The 18,111-nt window shown below is 44.5% G+C and overlaps 1 protein-coding gene across 2 annotated transcripts in view; it reads left to right on the top strand.

Annotated features, from left to right (window-relative positions):
• The first annotated feature begins 670 nt into the window (after window positions 1-670).
• The window catches only part of LOC122563295 (ras association domain-containing protein 8-like), an 85,562-nt gene continuing 68,121 nt past the window's right edge, over window positions 671-18,111 (top strand). For both annotated transcript variants that reach the window (XM_043716998.1, XM_043716997.1), the window contains exon 1: window positions 671-1,132. The gene's annotated coding sequence lies outside the window, so the exon portion shown is untranslated. The remainder of the gene's footprint in view (window positions 1,133-18,111) is intronic.

The following is an 18,111-nucleotide window of genomic DNA, read 5'->3' as shown; positions in this document are numbered from 1 at the left end:
ACCTTAAAAATATGGCCCCTAGTTTTGAATTCCCCTACCCTTGGGAAAAGGCCCTTGTCATTCATTTTATCTATGTCCATCATGATTTTATAAACCTCAGTAAGGTCACCCCTCAACCTCCCGCGCTCCAGTGAAAAAAGGCCTCGTCTTTCCAGACTATTTTTATAGCTCAAACCCTTCATTCCCAGCAACTTTCTGGTAAATCTTTTCCGAACTCTCTCCAGTTTAATAATTTCCTTCCTATGACTTCTTCAAACATGCAATAAGATCTTTTACATCTACTGCAAAAGGGAGGTGGTACTTTTGTTTTAATGTCTCATTTGAGAAGAGTTTATTCCACAAGGCAGCGTTCCCTCAGTACTGCAAAGTTAACTTGGATTTTATGGTTCATTATCTGGGACATGAACCTACAACATTCTGACTCAAATGCTGGAGTTATACCCACTGAGTCACAGCTGAAAAAGCAAACTCATACCCCTACAATGAACTAAGTGATTAATGTGTTTTTATTATTATTTAAAAGGTGATACTTAATCTCCCTGCAGTTGCTGTGTGCCAGAAAGGAGCAGACCAGGAACAGTTAATGACTGTGTACAATACAGCCTCCTCATTTTACTGATAAAGCACTGTCAGATTGTTTAATGGGTTAAGGCCATTTATTTCTGTTTAGGCTGCAGTAGGGAGCTCTCTCAATCAGTAATTCCTGTTAATTACTCTTGTGGGCCAACCCATGACTGTCACTGGATTGAGTGCGTGCATCTGGCTGAAAGCCAACAAACCTCCCCTGCCCCAGCCCCAGGCACAACAGTCAATCAGTTCAGATAGTTCTCTTTTGACTATCAGCTCCTGAGGAGCCACCTTGCTCCACAGTACAGACAAAGCTTAGCCAAAAGCACAGGTTCTTAGTGACTAAGGAGGCTGGTGCCTGTCATCAGTCATGGCTGGGTCCTGGGATTCTCACTGCTGCATTGAAGATTCCTGGCAGTAAGTGGTGTGGAACAGTCGGAAACACCTGCAGTGAGATAGACAGAGAGAGAGAGTCCCAGCCAAAGGCCAGCCCTTTCTATTCTGTGCACTGGCTGGATTGTGTGACATTGTGGAAGAAACCTTTTTTGGGATCCACAACACTCTGGTAAGTACAGAGGAAATCCCTATAAAGCCTACTCGCCACAGTAAGTGATATATAGGAATGCAAATTGAGCAGGATTTTACAGTTAGTATTCCTATTACTGTTAAAAATGTCATCAACATATCAATGGCTTTATCATGTTTGATATCTAGTTTTCTTATGAAATGTTTAGCGTGGTTGAGAAGGCACAGTTAGAATAATACTGATCACTGGTATAAAATCCTCAGCAGCATACAACTATGTGATAGTCTGAAGCACATGCTGTGTTTTTGGGAAATGGTGCAACAGTCTGAATTCTGTGTGGATTGATTGGAAAACAATGGGATACAGTGTGATCCCATCCTGATTGATTAATTGTGCAGCAATGGGACACAATCTTTATCCATGTTATGTCTTAGGGAAGCAAAGGTCAACGGAGGTCAATGATGTACCCAAAGGAAAAATAATTGGCGCCACATTATTTGGGCTGGTGAAGCCTTGGGGGGAAGAGGTTAGATATCTGCTGGTGATTGGTGTAAACGGGAGAGAGTTCCTTGTTTTTGTTCCCAGCAAATATATAATTGGATCAGAGAAGGCAAACATACTTCTGCAGTGGGTGTAGATATGGACCGCCTGCTGTTTGTCTGGGCTGGAAGTGAACAATCCCTCTTACCTTGGTCTTGCAGTAGTGGGCGACTTCCTGTTTCTGGAAGTATTCAGATTGACCAGGGCTGCTGTTCAGGAGCTAGTAAACACAGTCAGTGAGGTTGACCATGATGGTGACTTGGTATGAGATTCCACGTGCCTTTGCCAAGTATTTGAAAGCAGGGGGCTTATGGCTTGGCCTACCAGTCCCTGAGCCGTCTCACGTTCTATAGGGATGTTGAAAACTTTGGAAGGCTCACTCACCCTGAAGCCTATTGAGGCCCTTAAGTGACCAATTAACGGCCACTCAAATTCCTTATCTCACCTGTCTACTCATTGATCAGTGGCAAGCAGAGGCCATTCTCAAAAGAGCAACTTGGTAGGGTAGGCTGGCATTGAACAAAGGGTGGTATATTTACTTTTGAAGTCCCCAGTGTCCATTGGAAGCAACTTCAACCATCAAGAACATGCCCTTCCTCCCCCTTTTAACCCTCCTCCGCTGCCCTTTATATCCTGGCCCTTTGATGCTTCACCATGGAGCTTGTCTGCCAAGGCCTGCCATTACCTCAGACTTTGCTTCAGTATATGAAATTCTGGGTGTGCCTGGAGTCCCAGCAGTGTCCACTGCTCAAACCTGGCACTGTGGAGACGATAGAGAGGTTGACCAGCAAATCTGTCAGGTGTGATTTCCTCCTCACTTAAGGGCAGCCAGCTCATCCTGAGACAGTTCAAACCCCATTGGGTTTTAAATGGCTGTGAGGTAACTCGTATTGATGGGGTTACATACTTGGCCAACTCTCTGAAGGGTGGAGCAGGAAACACCTCCATCTGAAAAATCCTATCCATACCTGTGGTACCAAAATAGACCAAGGTAAAAATACTTAGGTTCAAATCTGACCGTGTGATACCGCTTGAGTCATATGGAATCGCAGCCTGGCTTTCTTAATTCTAATGATCATTAAATGGATCTTGGGAACAGTGAAGAACAAAGGAGAGGGTGATCTCAGAAGGGACCATAAACAAAGACAGCAAATGTGCATTTACTTAGCGCCTTGTACATTTACAGCTCCAAAGTCATTCAGAGCCAATTGTGTACTTTTGAAGTGTAGCCACTTTCAAACGTAGGAAGTATAAATTGCACAGCAAACTGCCACAAACAATGACCAATAATCTGCTTCAGTAATAGTGGCCGAGGGATAAAATTGGTCAGGATATTGTGGAGAATTTTCCTCCTCCTCCTTCTTCCAAATGCTACCTTGGGTTCTTTTATGTTCAGCTGAGAGAGCTCTCTAACTTGAAAAAGGGGACCACCGGCAGTGCTGCATTCCTTCGGTATGGGACTGGTCATTTCAGCCTAGATTACAGGCTCAAGTTTTCATGAGGTTTGCAAATTGGCATTGAATTTCGATAGGCTGAAATTCAATAGTACATCTGATTAAACTATAACAGCTGCACAATGCTCTGACAAAAGAAAATAAGAGGTATTTTGCACCAGGGGTTGTTTGTCAGGGGATTGAAATGGATCCAAAAGAGATCTGAATAGATACAGACTGGGGATATTTATTGTGCAGTGGGTTGGGTGGGGAATTGTGGTTTGGCTAATGTCATGTTGTATCTTCAGTAAGAGACAAGTGCAGATAACATGGGAGCCGAAGGTAGGGTCTGCTCATTGACACTTTGGATAACACTAGTGTGGGGTAGGTCAATATTTTTTCAACTCTTGTGCACTCTAGGAAAAACACACTAATGTTCAAAATTGGCCAGGGTTTCCACCAAAGTTGTTTTAAAGTTTTGTTTTTCACAGGATGTGGGCTATTTGGATGGAAAATGTACTAATGTGTTTCCTGGCTTGACATTAGTCAAGTGACCCCTGCCATGACGCAGGCAGCTATTCTGCGACATGCTTAATAAAGGCAGAGCACAATCAAGGCTAGCGTTCTGTCAGCTTTAACATGGGCATTGTTGCCCAGAGCAGCATCTACTGCCCATCTCTCATTGCAGTCCATGCAGTGTAGGTACAACCACAATGCTGTTAGAGAGGGGTTTCCACCAAAGTTAGGGTAAAAGTTGCTGCAGTCAGCCTTTTATACTCTTCCAAGTAAAATTCTGTCACTTGAGCAATATCTGTTAGGGCACTGAGGTATGGCCAAGCATGACCAGAGGGGAACTTATTCCTCTGGTGCATTGAGCTATAGGGAGAGATTGAATAGGCTACAGCTGTTTTCCCTGGAGTGTCAGAGGCTGAGGGGTGACCTTATACAGGCTTATAAAATCAGGAGGAGCATGGATAAGATAAATAGACAAAGTCTTTTCCCTGGGGTGGGGAGAGTCCAGAACTAGAGGGCATAGGTTTAGGATGAGAGGGGAAAGATATAAAAGAGACCTAAGGGGCAACTTTTTCACGCATAGGGTGGTACGTGTATGGAATGAGCTGCCAGGGGAAGTGGTGGAGGCTGGTACAATTGCAACATTTAAGAGGCATTTGGATGGGTATATGAATAGGAAGGGTTTGGAGGGATATGGGCCAGGTGTTGGCAGGTGGGAGTAGATTGGGTTGAGATATCTAGTCGGCATGGACAGGTTGGAGCGAAGGGTCTGTTGCTGTGCTGTACATCTCTATGACTCTATGCCATGTTGAGCGGTCCCTTCACATTTATGGGTTGACTTTCTGACTGCACAGTTCTGGTGGGCAGCCTGCACCACCAACCTCCCCTCAACCCCTCCCATTGCTTATACATGTGGCTGCTCTGCAAACTGTTCTCCATCCACCGTGGGTGAAAAGCTGTCAGCTGCGTGCCTGCTATTTCCTGACCCGTGCTGCGGGAGAGCCAAGGTCAGCACTGGCACTGAGTGCCCAAGTAATTAGCCTTTGTGTGTATTATACCCAATAATGTAGGTCACAGGGCATCCAGAATGATGGCTGGAATGACTGCCTGTTCACATGCCAACTCTGTCCAGCTCCTGCTGCTCTCTCCAACCGCAGCATTGCAAATTGACATCAAACTGGCAAAAATCAACCAAGTTACACAACAGAGCAGGTTCTCACAGATGTTACACTTGAGAGATCCCAGGCTTTATTTGCAGGAAATAACAGGCCTTGTATAAATAAAGATGACAGACTCTCGATCATATTATACTGAGTGACAGGATCTGCACATACTCTGGTGAATGCTAGATGTTGTATATGTAATAAGGAGTAACATACCCAATAGATATTGCAGTGAATAATCTGACTTGCTACATTACAGGAAAACAGGTCCTGTATATATCACAGTAAGTGACAGTCTGTATACATTATAGTGGAAGGACAGATCCTCCACAATATTATAGTCAATAGTAGCACCTCTGTATATTGCTGGGAAAGATAGGGTTTGTAAATATTATAATAAATGTCAGACTCCTTTTAATATTATTAGTGACTGGACCTGCATTAATAATAGACAATCTGGGCTCTATTGAATGAAGTTCCTTCATTTGGGGTAGCATGGTGTTGACTGACCTTGTATATACTATAATGTGTGCTATATCCCACAGATATTAGTATAAATATGAAATGATTTCACTGTAGTGAAAAACAGGCATGAAATAATTTATCAAATACACACCATTGTTTCTCATAATGAAATGATCTACAATTGTTCTTTGTGTGAAATGTCCTTGATGTTAAGCATCAGATTTTGCAACCCAGTGTGCTGCCAACATTCAGGAAGACACTTAGAAGCTATCAGCAATTGTCAAACTGGCAGACAATCTGGGCTCTATTGAACAACATCAACTTTATCTAATCTGCCAAAGGAAGTGGAGAGTACAGTTACAACATTTAAAAGACATTTGGACTGATGCATGAATAGGAAAGGTCTAGAAGGATATGGGCCAAACCCAGGCAAATGAGATTAGTTTTTAGTTTGTGAAACTTGATTGGCATGGAATAGTTGGACTGAAGGGTCTGTTTCTGTGCTAAATGACTCTATGACCCATGAGCCAGTGGCTGAGCTTGTGGAACCTTGGAAAGTGCCCAGATCTGATCCCTGGTCAACGTTGATCTCATAGACAGTTTTACAGTGAAGGTTAGAGACCTAAGGGGCAACTTTTTCACGCAGAGGGTGGTATGTGTATGGAATGAGCTGCCAGAGGATGTGGTGGAGGCTGGTACAATTGCAACATTTAAGAGGCATTTGGATGGCTATATGAATAGGAAGGGTTTGGAGGGATATGGGCCAGGTGCTGGCAGGTGGGACTAGATTGGGTTGGGATATCTGGTTGGCATGGACGGGTTGGACCGAGGGGTCTATTTCCATGCTGTAAATCTCTAAGACTCTATGTCTTCATCACTTTTGGGATTTCGATTGCTAACTCAGGTCAATGATCTAACAGAATAACAGACCACAAGTGCATTAATAATTGTCTATGCTAAAGACATGAAAATCATTGTTTTACAATAAGCTGTAACTGGGGCGATTGCGATAAGAGTTAACATTTTGGGTCCAGTGACCCTTCCTCAGAACCTTCCTCTGAGGAAAGCTTACCAGACCCGAAACATTAACTTGGATTTCTCTTCACAGATGCTGCCAGACCTGCTGAGCTTTTCCAGCAACTTCTGCTTTGTTTCTGAGTTACAGCATCCGCAATTTTTTGGTTTTTATTTTTACTGGTGCAATTGAGTTCTTCAGCCCTTGTTAACTCCTGTGCTTATTGTTCCTGTAAATAGTTGTTAATTATCTTGCAGGTTTCCTTTTAATGACCATTGCAGATCTGCTGCTTGTGGTTATAGGTGCCATCTAACTCCTTTTTTAGCTTAATAAAAACTGGAAGAACTCCAGGTGCTGGAAATCTGATTTTTTAGCCTTGTTAATTAACTAGTTCTGGTTAGCAAAACTAAGTGACGTTGTGTTGGTGCTGTAGGACTCCATTCCTGAGCTCTTCACTAGTTAGGTCCCCATTGAATTAACAGGGAGGAGAAAGGTGAGAATAAGCAGACACTGTTGAATGTCTTGGTGACGAAACATAAATGTAGTAAAATAATATGGGACTAGATTATCCAGAATACTATTGTAGTTTAATATGGAATTGGGACAGACATGAATTCAAAGTACTAAATTACACTTTTACATCTGATATCAGGAAGTTCTTCAGTCTGAGAGTGATCAATGCATGGAGACACTTAGGATAGAATAATGGAGGCAAAATATCCGGAATCGTTTGAAAGACAATTAGTGGATTAATGGGAAGACATTAAGGTCTTTCTGAATGGCTCAACTGAGGCGAGACAAATGGCTTTCCTCATTCTATCAGTACTCAGTGATCTGCTTTTGTGAATCTTACATTACAACAGCCACTACAATGCATTTGAATTTCACTGACTGTAAAGTGTTTGAGGGTAACATTTTTTGATGATTCTCTTTTGAGAAGCCCAATGTCACCAACACTTAGATCCTAAAATTAAGGAGCACTTTGGCATCTGAACAAGGGTGGGGGAGGGGAGGAATGCTGCTGGGACTGACAGGAGGGCAGTGGGTGGGGGGAGGGAATTCAGGGGTATGGGAACTGTCAGTGTACGGGGTGGAGGTGTGATGGTGGTAGAGCTGTTAGTGCAAGCCAGCAGGAAACGTGGCTATTCAGAGATGTACTGCAGATGAGCAAAGCAGCAAAAATAAACTGACAAGGGAAACAGGATCCCAGCAGGAATCAACCCCTCAAATGAGGACGGTGGCGTGGAAATTCCAGGGGGAGTGGAATTTCTTAGGTTGATGGCCCTAAGAACTTGTACCGAAGTATCTGTACTAGGAGGAGAAAGTGAGGGCTGGAGATCAGAGCTGAAAGTGTTGCTGGAAAAGCGCAGCAGGTCAGGCAGCATCCAAGGTGCAGGAGAATCGATGTTTCGGGCATAAGCCCTTCTTCAGGAATCAGTCCTTTTACTCAAGATGGCGCCATAAGGGTAAACGTTTCACTGTGTTCATTTGAGTACTTGTGACAATAAAGCTAATTCAATTCCTGATGAAGAGCTTATGCTCGAAACATTGCCTCTCCTGCTCCTCGGATGCTGCCTGACCGGCTGTGCTTTTCCAGCACCACAGTCTTCGACTCTAATTCAATTCAAAGCTAATTCATGCCCATGTGGCACTCCAATGTCATTCTGTTCATTTGTTCAGCTCTTTATATTATCGTTACAAGCAGCAGGTTCCCATTTGTCTACAGACAATACCATCTGCACCTTTTGGTTTCTACACTATCTGCAAGGCAGCTGCACACACCCTGCCTCTTCAATAGCCCAATTACATTAGAGAACCACTTCTGTTCCTCGAGACTTTGTTAAACAATTGGAGAGGCAGCACCACTCAGAATCTATCGTGAAAATGGGGAGAATTCAGGTGACCAGCAGCTTGCTGTCAGCTGGACTGTGATTGATTTTATATGGGCTCTTACCAAAGATCTGTCAGAATCATCAGCGCAATTTGAAAGTTTTGAATGAAGACAGAAGTCCAAAGTAGCAGCCAGTTTTAAAATAAACAACCATTAGCTCTGCAGAGGGCTGTATAATCTCTGTCTCAGGCACTTCCTCAGACAGCACAGTCAGACAGAACAATCTCATTCTCACTGGAATAGGGCTGCGCATCACACATAGAACTGAGGGGAGAAAGAAAAAACAACATCAATGCACAAATAAGCTTTTAATTGATGTGTTTAGCAGATAGTTCCAAAGGACCTGCCCCTGTTTTAGAGAGGCTATTCAGAGAGCACTGAACTGCAAACTCAGGACATTTAGCTAAATGCTGTTTCAGTTTGCAGTGAGTTTTGGCTAGCAATATTATGCTTCATGCTGTAAAAAATTGCATTCTATACAACGGTGTGATGTATTAAGTAGCTGCTTCACTATGTACATCCACTGTGCTTTGAGCCTGAGCTGCATTTTCAGTGCTGATACACCTGGACACACTGACCCGCAACCAGTCAACCCCTAACACACTGAATCATACTGGAGTGCAGATCCTCTCCTGAAAATACCAACTCAAGGAGAACTACTGTGGGACATCTCTACTGCTCCATTATTGTTTTCCCTTCACATTTCACATCATGCTGTAAGCCCCATTGGTCCAGTGCCATGGATTATAGATTAGATTACTTAGTGTGGAAACAGGCCCTTCGGCCCAACAAGTCCACACCGACCCGCCGAAGTGTATACCACCCAGACCCATTCTCCTACGTTTATCCCTTCACCTAACACTACGGGCAATTTAGCATGGCCAATTCACCTAACCTGCACATCTTTGGATTGTGGGAGGAAACCGGAGCACCCGGAGGAAACCCACACAGGCACGGGGAGAATGTGCAAACTCCACACAGAGAGTCGCCTGAGGCGGGAGTTGAACCCGAGTCTCTGGCGCTGTGAGGCAGCAGTGCTAACCACTGTGCCACCGTGCTGCCCACTCAAGGGACATGTGCCGCTCAAGGGACATCGACCCCAGCCCATGCTGATATTCCAGATTCCCTCGGCCCCATTCAGGATGGTACTCCTCACCCTCTCTGTCCCAGTTCAAAGTTAAAAATCACACAACACCAGGTTATAGTCCAACAGGTTTATTTGGAAACACTAGCTTTCGTAGAGCTGCTCCTTCATCAGGTGGTTGTGGAGAATAAGATTGTAAGACACAGAATTTATAGCAAAGGTTATAGTGTGATGCAACTGAAATTATATATCGAAAAAGACCTGGATTGTTTGTTAAGTCTCTCATCTTTTACAATGACCATGTTGGTTTCAGTTTTTTCATATGTAAATCCATTAAACAACCACCAAACCTCAAACAGATAATTGTTTGCAGTAAACTGCCCGGCTTTCAGGACAACTCCATACAACCCTGTCATGGCAGACGCTGCAAGATTTGTCAGAGTGTCGACATGGATACCACCAGTACATGTGGGGACACCACCCACCATGTATGTGGCAGGTACTTGTGTGACTCAGCCAATGTTGTCTATCTCAAACGCTGAGGCATGGTACATTGATGAGACCAAGCAGAGGCTACAGCAACAGATGAATGGACGCTGCACAACAATCAACAGACAGGAATGTTCTCTCGCAATTGGAAAACACTTCAGCGTTCCAGGACATTCGACCCTGGACCTTCAGGTGACTGCCCTCCAAAGCAGACTTTGGGACAGGCAGCAATGCAAAGTGGCCGAGCAGAGGCTGATAGCCAAGTTCGGTACCCATGGGAATGGCCTCAATCAGGACCTTGGGTTCATGTCACACTACAGGTGACCCCATTGCACTAATCACACATACTCCTACAGACTCTCTCTCATTCACAAACTCTTCCTCATATGCTTACACATACACTCCCACATTCACACATTCACCCTCTCATAGACTTATACCCCTTTACACTCACACTCATACTCATACACATACACGCATTCTCTCACAGACATTCATATCCCCCCACACACACCCACCTGCACGCACACACATGTTTGTGGGGTGATTTTGCAGAATTATGTTTTATTTTGCTTGGAAATTGCATGAATCCATGTAAGATTCTGTAAATCCCTTTTTTAAGAAATAGAATCAGTCTGAACATTGGGGCACTGACAACCTCACACCTTCAATACATCATCTGGGCCAACATGGCACCTATTGTTAAAGTTCACTTGAATGTAACTTCTTCAAAAAAAGTTCTGGGATTTACATTCGAAAGAACTGAAACCAACATGGTCATTCTAAAAGATGAGAGACTTTACACACAATCTATTTTCAATATATAATTTCAGTTGCATCACACTGTAAACGCTTGCTATAAATTCTGTGTCTTACAGGAGGTGGCCACGCCAGGAGACGGCCACACCGGGAGGTGGCCACGCCAGCAGATGGCCACACCGGGAGACAGCCACACCAGGCCGAGACCACCTTTCTCCTCCTTCAGGCCTAGCTGCAGACGGAGAGCCTCAGCCTAGCCTGAGAGTCTGGGCAGGTTAAGTCAGGCCAGGACCTGCTCTTTGCTTGACTGGAGACCCTGGGCTGCGGTGGAGTTATGCCCAGCTCATCCTGGCATTGCTACCACCAGAGGCTGCTCCACTCACCCTTGGCCAAAAGCAGGAGGAGCATAAACCTTCCCATGCAGCCTTTGCATTGCTCATCTCTAGAAAAATCCAAGTGCTTTGTTAATGAGGTAGGATTTAAGGACCTCCTTCTTGGAGCGAAAAGAGAGGAGTCTAGTTTTAGATAGAGTATTCCATAGCTCAGAGTCTCGGCAGCCGAAAGGCCAGCTGCTGAAGGTGTCACAAGTAAAATCAGGGACATTCCGAGAGTCTAGAATTGAAGGAGCAGTTTGGAGGGTATGAGGGCTGGAGGTTACAGAGATGAGACCAACACAGGTTTAAAATTGAGAACTTACTGAACCAGGTGTCCAATGTAGGTCAGTGAGTATGTGGACTTTGTGCGAGTTAGAATTCAGACAGCGGAGTTTTAGTAAAACGCATGTGTATAAAGATTGGAGGATCAAAGGCTAGATTGGAAGCATAGCAATAAATGAGGCCTGAGGTAATAAAGAGGTCTTGTGATGCAGTGGTTGTATCTCAAGTGGCCTTCAAGTCTGAGGCTCACATTCCATCTGTTGGCTGTGGAAAGTGTGTTCATAATTGGCTATAAATCTTTTCATCATTCCTGATGAAAGGCAGTAGGAGCAGGACAGATCCATTAGAAGCTGCAGCGCAGTGGTGTACAGTCAAGAGGGAGGCTGCCCTGGGAGACTTCAATATTGACTCTAGACCCCCAGGAAATCTCATCAGCAGGAAGGCTCCTTGGCTGAACCCCTTCATGTTGAATGCAGTTTGGAGGAAGCTCTGAGGGTGGGAAGGGCACAGAATGTACACTGGGTGGGGAACTTCAATGTTCAGCACCAACAGTAACTCAGCAACGCTACATTGTCTGAGTCTTAAAGAACATAGCTGAGTCTGTGGCAGGTGGCTAGGGAACCAGTAAGAGGGGGAAACATGTTTGACCTCATCCACTCCAACCTGTCTGCTGCATGTACATGTGTCCATGGCAGGATCAATATTAGTGAACACAGCATAGTCCTTGTCGAGACAAAGTCCCACACTCATATAAGCAATACATTGTGTTGCTTGGCACTATCTCTGTGCTAAAAGGGACAAACTTAAAACAGATCTAGAGATTCAAGTCTGATCACCCATAGGCACTTTGGACCATTAGTAGCACTCCACACAATCTGCAATTTCATGGCTGGAGATAAGGAGAAACTTCTTCAGCCAGAGAGTGGTGAATCAATGGAATTCACTGTCACAGAAGGCCATGGAGGCCAACTCATTGAGTGTATTAAAGACTGAGATAGATAACCCTTGACAATCAAGAACCTATGAGGAGAAGGCAGGAGAATGGGGATGAGAAACTTATCAGACATGATTGAATTGGCAGAGCAGACTTGATGGGCTGAATGGCCTAACTTCTGCTCCTATGTCTCATGGTCTTCTGGTCTTATGGAATTTCCCCACCCCTAGTTCTATGAAGAGTGCAGGAGGGCATGACAGGAGTAGCACCCAGATGTAAAAATGAGATGTCAACCTGTTGAAGCTACAGCATAGAACTACTTGCGTGCCAAACTGCATAAACAGCCCTGGAGCTAAGCGATTCCACACCCAACGGATCAGATCCAAGATCTGTAGTCCTACCAGTTTCCAGTTGTGAATGGTGTTGGCTAATTAAACAACTCTTTGAAGGAGGAGGCTCCACAAATATAACATCCTCAATGATGGAACAGCCCAGGCATATCAGTGCAAAAGATAAGGCTGATGCATTTGCAGCAATCTTCAGATAAAATTTCCAAGTGAAAGATTTATCACAGCCTCCTCCAGAGGTTCCCAGCATAACAGATACCAGTCTTCAGTCAATTAATTTCACTCCCGGATGCCCACTCATGCTCACTGATGCCAGTTTTGGATTTGCCAGGATCCCTCAGCTTCTAACCTCACTATGGCCCGGGTTCAACCATGGACAAAAGAGTTGAATTCCAAGAGGCAAGGTGAGAGTGACAGCACTTGACAGCAAGGCTGTGTTTGACTGAGCTGTGGCGTCAAGGACAAACGGAGGAAAAACATATCCGCTGGTTTGACTAATATCTGGCATATAGGAAGATGGTTGTGGTCATGAAGGTCAGTCATCTCAGCTCCAGGACATACCTGCAGGAGTTCCTCAGGGCAGTGTCCAAGGCCCAACCATTTTCAGCTGCTTCATCAATGACCTTCCATCTGTCATAAGATCAGAAGTGGGAATGTGCAATCATCGGCGAACAATGTTTAGCGACTGCATTCATGTCTCCTCAGACACTAAAACTGTCCATGTCCAATGTGGCTCCGATTGGGTCATTGCCAGGTTTGGGTTAACAAGTTGCAAGTAGCATTCATATCACACAAGTTCCAGGCAATATCCCCTCCACCAAAGGACAAGCTAACTGTCACGCTGTTGACACTCAATGGGGATTCATTGTTGGTAAAGCCAACGTCAACATCCTGGGCATTACTACTGACCAGAAACTACACTGGACAAGCCACATAGTACAATGGCCACATGAGCAGATCAGAGGCTGGGAATAATCCAGTGAGTAATTAACCTCCTGACTCCCAAAAGCCTATCCACCTTCTAAAAGGCTAAAGTCAGGAATGTGATGGAATACTCCCCACTTACCTGGATAAGTGCAGCTCCAACAACACTCGAGGCTTGACACCATCCCGGACAAAGCGGCCCACTTGATTGACACCAGATCCATAAACATCCACTCCCTCCACTGATGCTACTGAGCATCAGTGTCTACTATCTACAAGCTGAACTGCTGAAATTTGCCAAAGATCCTTTGACAAACCCATGAACACTTCCATCTAGAAGGACAAGGGCACCAGATACATGGGAGCACCACCACTTGCAAGTTCACCTCTAAGCCACTCACCATCCTGAATTGAAAATATATGTTCAGTCCTTCAGTGTCGCTGTGTCAAAATCCTGGAATTCCATCCCTGAAAGTTTCATGGGTCTAACTGCATGCCAAGGACTGCAGCAGTTCAAGAAGGCAGCTCATCAACACCTTCTCAAGGGCAACAAGGGATAGGAAATAAATTCTGGCCCAAACAGTGATATCGAGAATGAATAATTGCAAAATATATATAAGAACTGATATTGCCAACATTGCAGCAAAACAGAATAATGATTGATAGCGGAAACGTTGGATCTCACGCTGTCTCCCCAACATGAACACAGCCAGTGGATTGGTAATGTGACTGTAATCCTGAGCCCATCTCCTGCACCTAGCCTCAATGGTGTAAATCTTTAGATTAATTTATTGCCACTTGCATATAAAAATACAGTGAAAAGTGTTTTCTCAAGTGCAAAACGCAAAGTGCTGCCATGTTCTGGTGCTATCTTGAAACACAGAATATAATGCAAAGTTGGACTGCAATACAGTTAATCGTCCCATCTTCCTCACGTTATCCTCTGTTGCTCAATATCGGCTGGGGTCTCTGTAATGGACTCGGGGCGGGGGGTTGGTGATTCTCGGTTACAAACCGAGATGAGGTGAATTGCCCAGGTTTTGGAAAGCTCTCTCCAACTGCTAGGTGGTCATAAATGGTCACCATGAAATTCCTCTGCTCTGGAAAGCTCCAAGTGGAGGACATTGCCCACTTTTATGAGTCCGGTCTGCCCTCAGCTGGTCCAAATGCTCGTTGCTGAATGACTCTCATCTCCTCTGCGCCACATGGTCACAGCTTAGATGCTGACTGAAGAGCCTGTCAGTGACTGGGGAGGATGGAGGGTTTAAAGAGCTGACCAATGTACTTTACAATCCTGGGAGTTACTATTGGTTCAGTCATCGAATCCCTACAGTGTGGAATCGGGCCATTCAACCCATTGACACTCCAAAGAGCATCCCACCCAGAACCACCCAGCCCCCTATCCCTGCATCCACCAGAGCCAACCCACCCTATGTACACATCCCTGGACACTAGGGGCAATTTAGCATGGCCAATCCATCTAACCTGTATATCTTTGGACTGTGGGAGGAAACCTGAGCAGACCTGGGGAGAATGCGCCAACTCCACACAGTCATCCAAAGTTGAAATCGAATCCAGGTCCCTGGCGCTGTGAGGCAGCAGTGCTAACCACTGAACCCCCATATCACCCCAAACTCAACCAGACTGGCCATGTCTGACTGATTGTGGTATTGGGGCTCTGTCAGTATATTCTCTTAGAACTGACTTTAAACCACTGTCCCCGTCTCAATCTCTTTAGTTCAGTTTGACAGCTTTGCTCAGTTCCCTGTTCATCTCCCTCCAGCTTGATCTGTCAGAAGTAGATCTTGTGAGACACGACCATACCAGCAATTGAACGCATCACAGCTACTGCTGGGAACTCTCCTGTTAATTCACAACCAATTCACATCTGTGGAAAGGCACATCTGTACAAAGTAGGTTTCATTTCTTGGATCCTGTCTGTGGAAAGGGATGTGAAAATGACTGCACTGTTTTCAAAGATGTTGGCCTCTGCAGGAGGCTGACTCAGCTTCTACTTCTTCCAGGGGCTCTCAGCGGATGGGACCTCATATATAACACCAATGTTGCAGTTTAGTTGTTGGTTACAGAAAACCTCCCAATTTTCCTTTCTGTTGGAGGGCTTTCTATGACAATGCCTTGCCATTGAAAATTGTGGGCGGCACGGTGGCACAGTGGTTAGCACTGCTGCCTCACAGCGCCAGAGACCCGGGTTCAATTCCCGACTCAGGCGACTGACTGTGTGGAGTTTGCGCGTTCTCCCCGTGTCTGCGTGGGTTTCCTCCGGGTGCTCCGGTTTCCTCCCACAGTCCAAAGATGTGCAGGGTCAGGTGAATTGGCCACGCTAAATTGCCCATAGTGTTAGGTTAAAGGGGTAAATGTAGGGGTATGGGTGGGTTGCGCTTCGGCGGGTCAGTATGGACTTGTTGGGCCGAAGGGCCTGTTTCCACACTGTAAGTAATCTAATCTAAACCTTGAGAGAGCGGTGCTGAAAAAGCACAGCAGGTCAGGCAGCATCTGAGGAGCAAGAAAGTCGACGTTTTGGACAAAATCCCTTCTTCAGGAATGAGGCTAGAAGCCTCAGGGGTGAAAAGATAGACTGAAAATTAACCCCAAGTGTATAGACAGCCTTTCCAACTCATTTCTCCATGGGATGGCAACACTGAGGAACTCACTCCGTCTCGTTACTAATTCAAAGACTCAATTGAACTCTGGAAATCTACCCCTCATTAATTTGAGGGCTGTACTGAGGGCCTTGGGTCTTCAACCAGATTTTCCAATTAAAAGAACATAAAACCAAACAGACAAATCCTTTGTCATGAGTAAGACCAGTAATAGAGAGTTTGGGAGAAATTTACCTCAGACTTTGGAATGATGGACAGGTCTAGTCTCTGCCCTCTCCCAGCTGATGTCAAAGTCTCTTTAAAGCTTTAACTCCTCTGGATAGTCACAGTATTACAGTTCTGGCACTTCTTTCATACTCATAATCCCAGCGATTTACAATTTGTAGCACAAAGAGACAGAAAGCTTAGTGAGGTAAAGGTCAGTCAGCACAAAGCCCTTCCTTTGTTAATCTTTTGACAGCTGGCAAGAAAAAGAAAGGATTTAAATCCTCTATGGTTTTGTTTGCAACTCTGGACATGAAGAAAGGATTCAAATATTGGAGAGTCGCAGAAAGCAGCATGGGGTGGTTATCAGTTAGACAATGTGGGCCCAGTTGACAAGTTAAGCCCTAGCTTTTATACACAGCCAGTCAATAGCTGAGGATGCACTCTCAGTATTCCACTGCATCAGTGTGACGTCCTGTCTATCTGGTATATTCACTACTTCAAGAAACATTATTATGCACAAAATAATGTCAGTCTAAAACTCACTGTTTTAAAAAATGTTCAATGATGAGGGTCAACCATCATTTTCAAGATTAAGTTTGATTTTTTTTTATAGTGAGCAGAGGGTATTGACAGATATTGGATGAATGATGGACAAATGAACTATTGTTTAATGGAATAAGTGTGAGCAGATCAGTGACCTACTCCTGCTGATCTCTCAATGATATTGCAAGCTCAAGCTGTGAAAGGATGTAATCAGTGTTTGGAAATGTTTCAAATCATTTGCTGTTAAATGATCTACATCTCTAAAAAGAGGATCCATGTTGTAGATGTCAGATTAGAGAGAAGACAATGTTTTTACTGAGCTCTAAGATGTCTGTGCTTTATTCCTGGACTGGAAGTGTGGAAAAGCCAGATTGTGTCAGCAGAGAGCTGCTTCAGTTCATCAATTCCCAAACGGGGGAGGGGTCTTGCTGCAGGCTTGATGAATAATGACCTTTCTCAGAGACCTAAGTAACCTTTTGAATTATTCAGTCCTCCTGACAGGTCCTCCGTGTTCTGGTGTAATCTGTAATCATCTAAAGTCATCTGACAATACATTGATTTCAGTGAGTAACCCTTATTCTGCTGATTAAAGAGAATTCTGTACAGTCACACCGGGAATAACATTTACCTCATTCAATAAATAGGAATGCTTCACTTTGTACAGTGAGTAACCCTTAATGTACTAAAATAACAACAATTCCATTATATGCCTTCATCAATCCTCTTTGTTACTTCTTCAAAAAACTCAAGGCTGGTGAGACACGATTTCCCACACACAAAGCCATGTTGACTACCCCTAATCAGTCCTTGCCTTTCCAAATACATTGAAATCCTGTCAGTCAGGATTCCCGCCAACAACTTACCCACCACCAATGTCAGACTCACTGGTCTGTAGTTCCCTGGCTTGTTCTTACCACCTTTCTTAAATAGTGGCACCACATTAGCCCACCTCCAGTCTTCCAGCACCTCACTTGTGAGTATCGATGATCCAAATATCTCATTAAAGGGCCCAGCAATCACTTCCTTATCTTCCCACAGAGTTCTAGGGTACACCTGATCAGGTCCTGGGAATTTATCCACCTCTGTGCATTTTAAGACATCCAGCACTTCCTGCTCTGTAATATGGGCATTTTTCAAGGTGTCACCATCTATTTCCCCATATTCTATATCTTCCATGTCCTTTTTCACAGTAAGTACTGGTGCAAAATACTCGTTTAGTATCTCCCCCCATCTCCTGCAGCTCCACACATGGGCTGCCTCATTGATCTTTGATGGGCCTTATTCTCTCCCTAGTTACCCTTTTGTCCTTAATGTATTTATAAAATCCCTTCGGATTCTCCTTAATTATATTTGCCAACGATATCTCCTGTCCCCTTTTTGTACTCCTAATTTACCTCTTAAGTATACTCTTACTGTCTTTATACTTTAAGGATT

This window comes from Chiloscyllium plagiosum, chromosome 26 (genome assembly GCF_004010195.1).
Source record: "Chiloscyllium plagiosum isolate BGI_BamShark_2017 chromosome 26, ASM401019v2, whole genome shotgun sequence".
Lineage (NCBI taxonomy): Eukaryota > Metazoa > Chordata > Chondrichthyes > Orectolobiformes > Hemiscylliidae > Chiloscyllium > Chiloscyllium plagiosum.
Note: the sequence above shows the minus strand (reverse complement) of the source record. Positions and strands in the feature narration are given on the sequence as shown.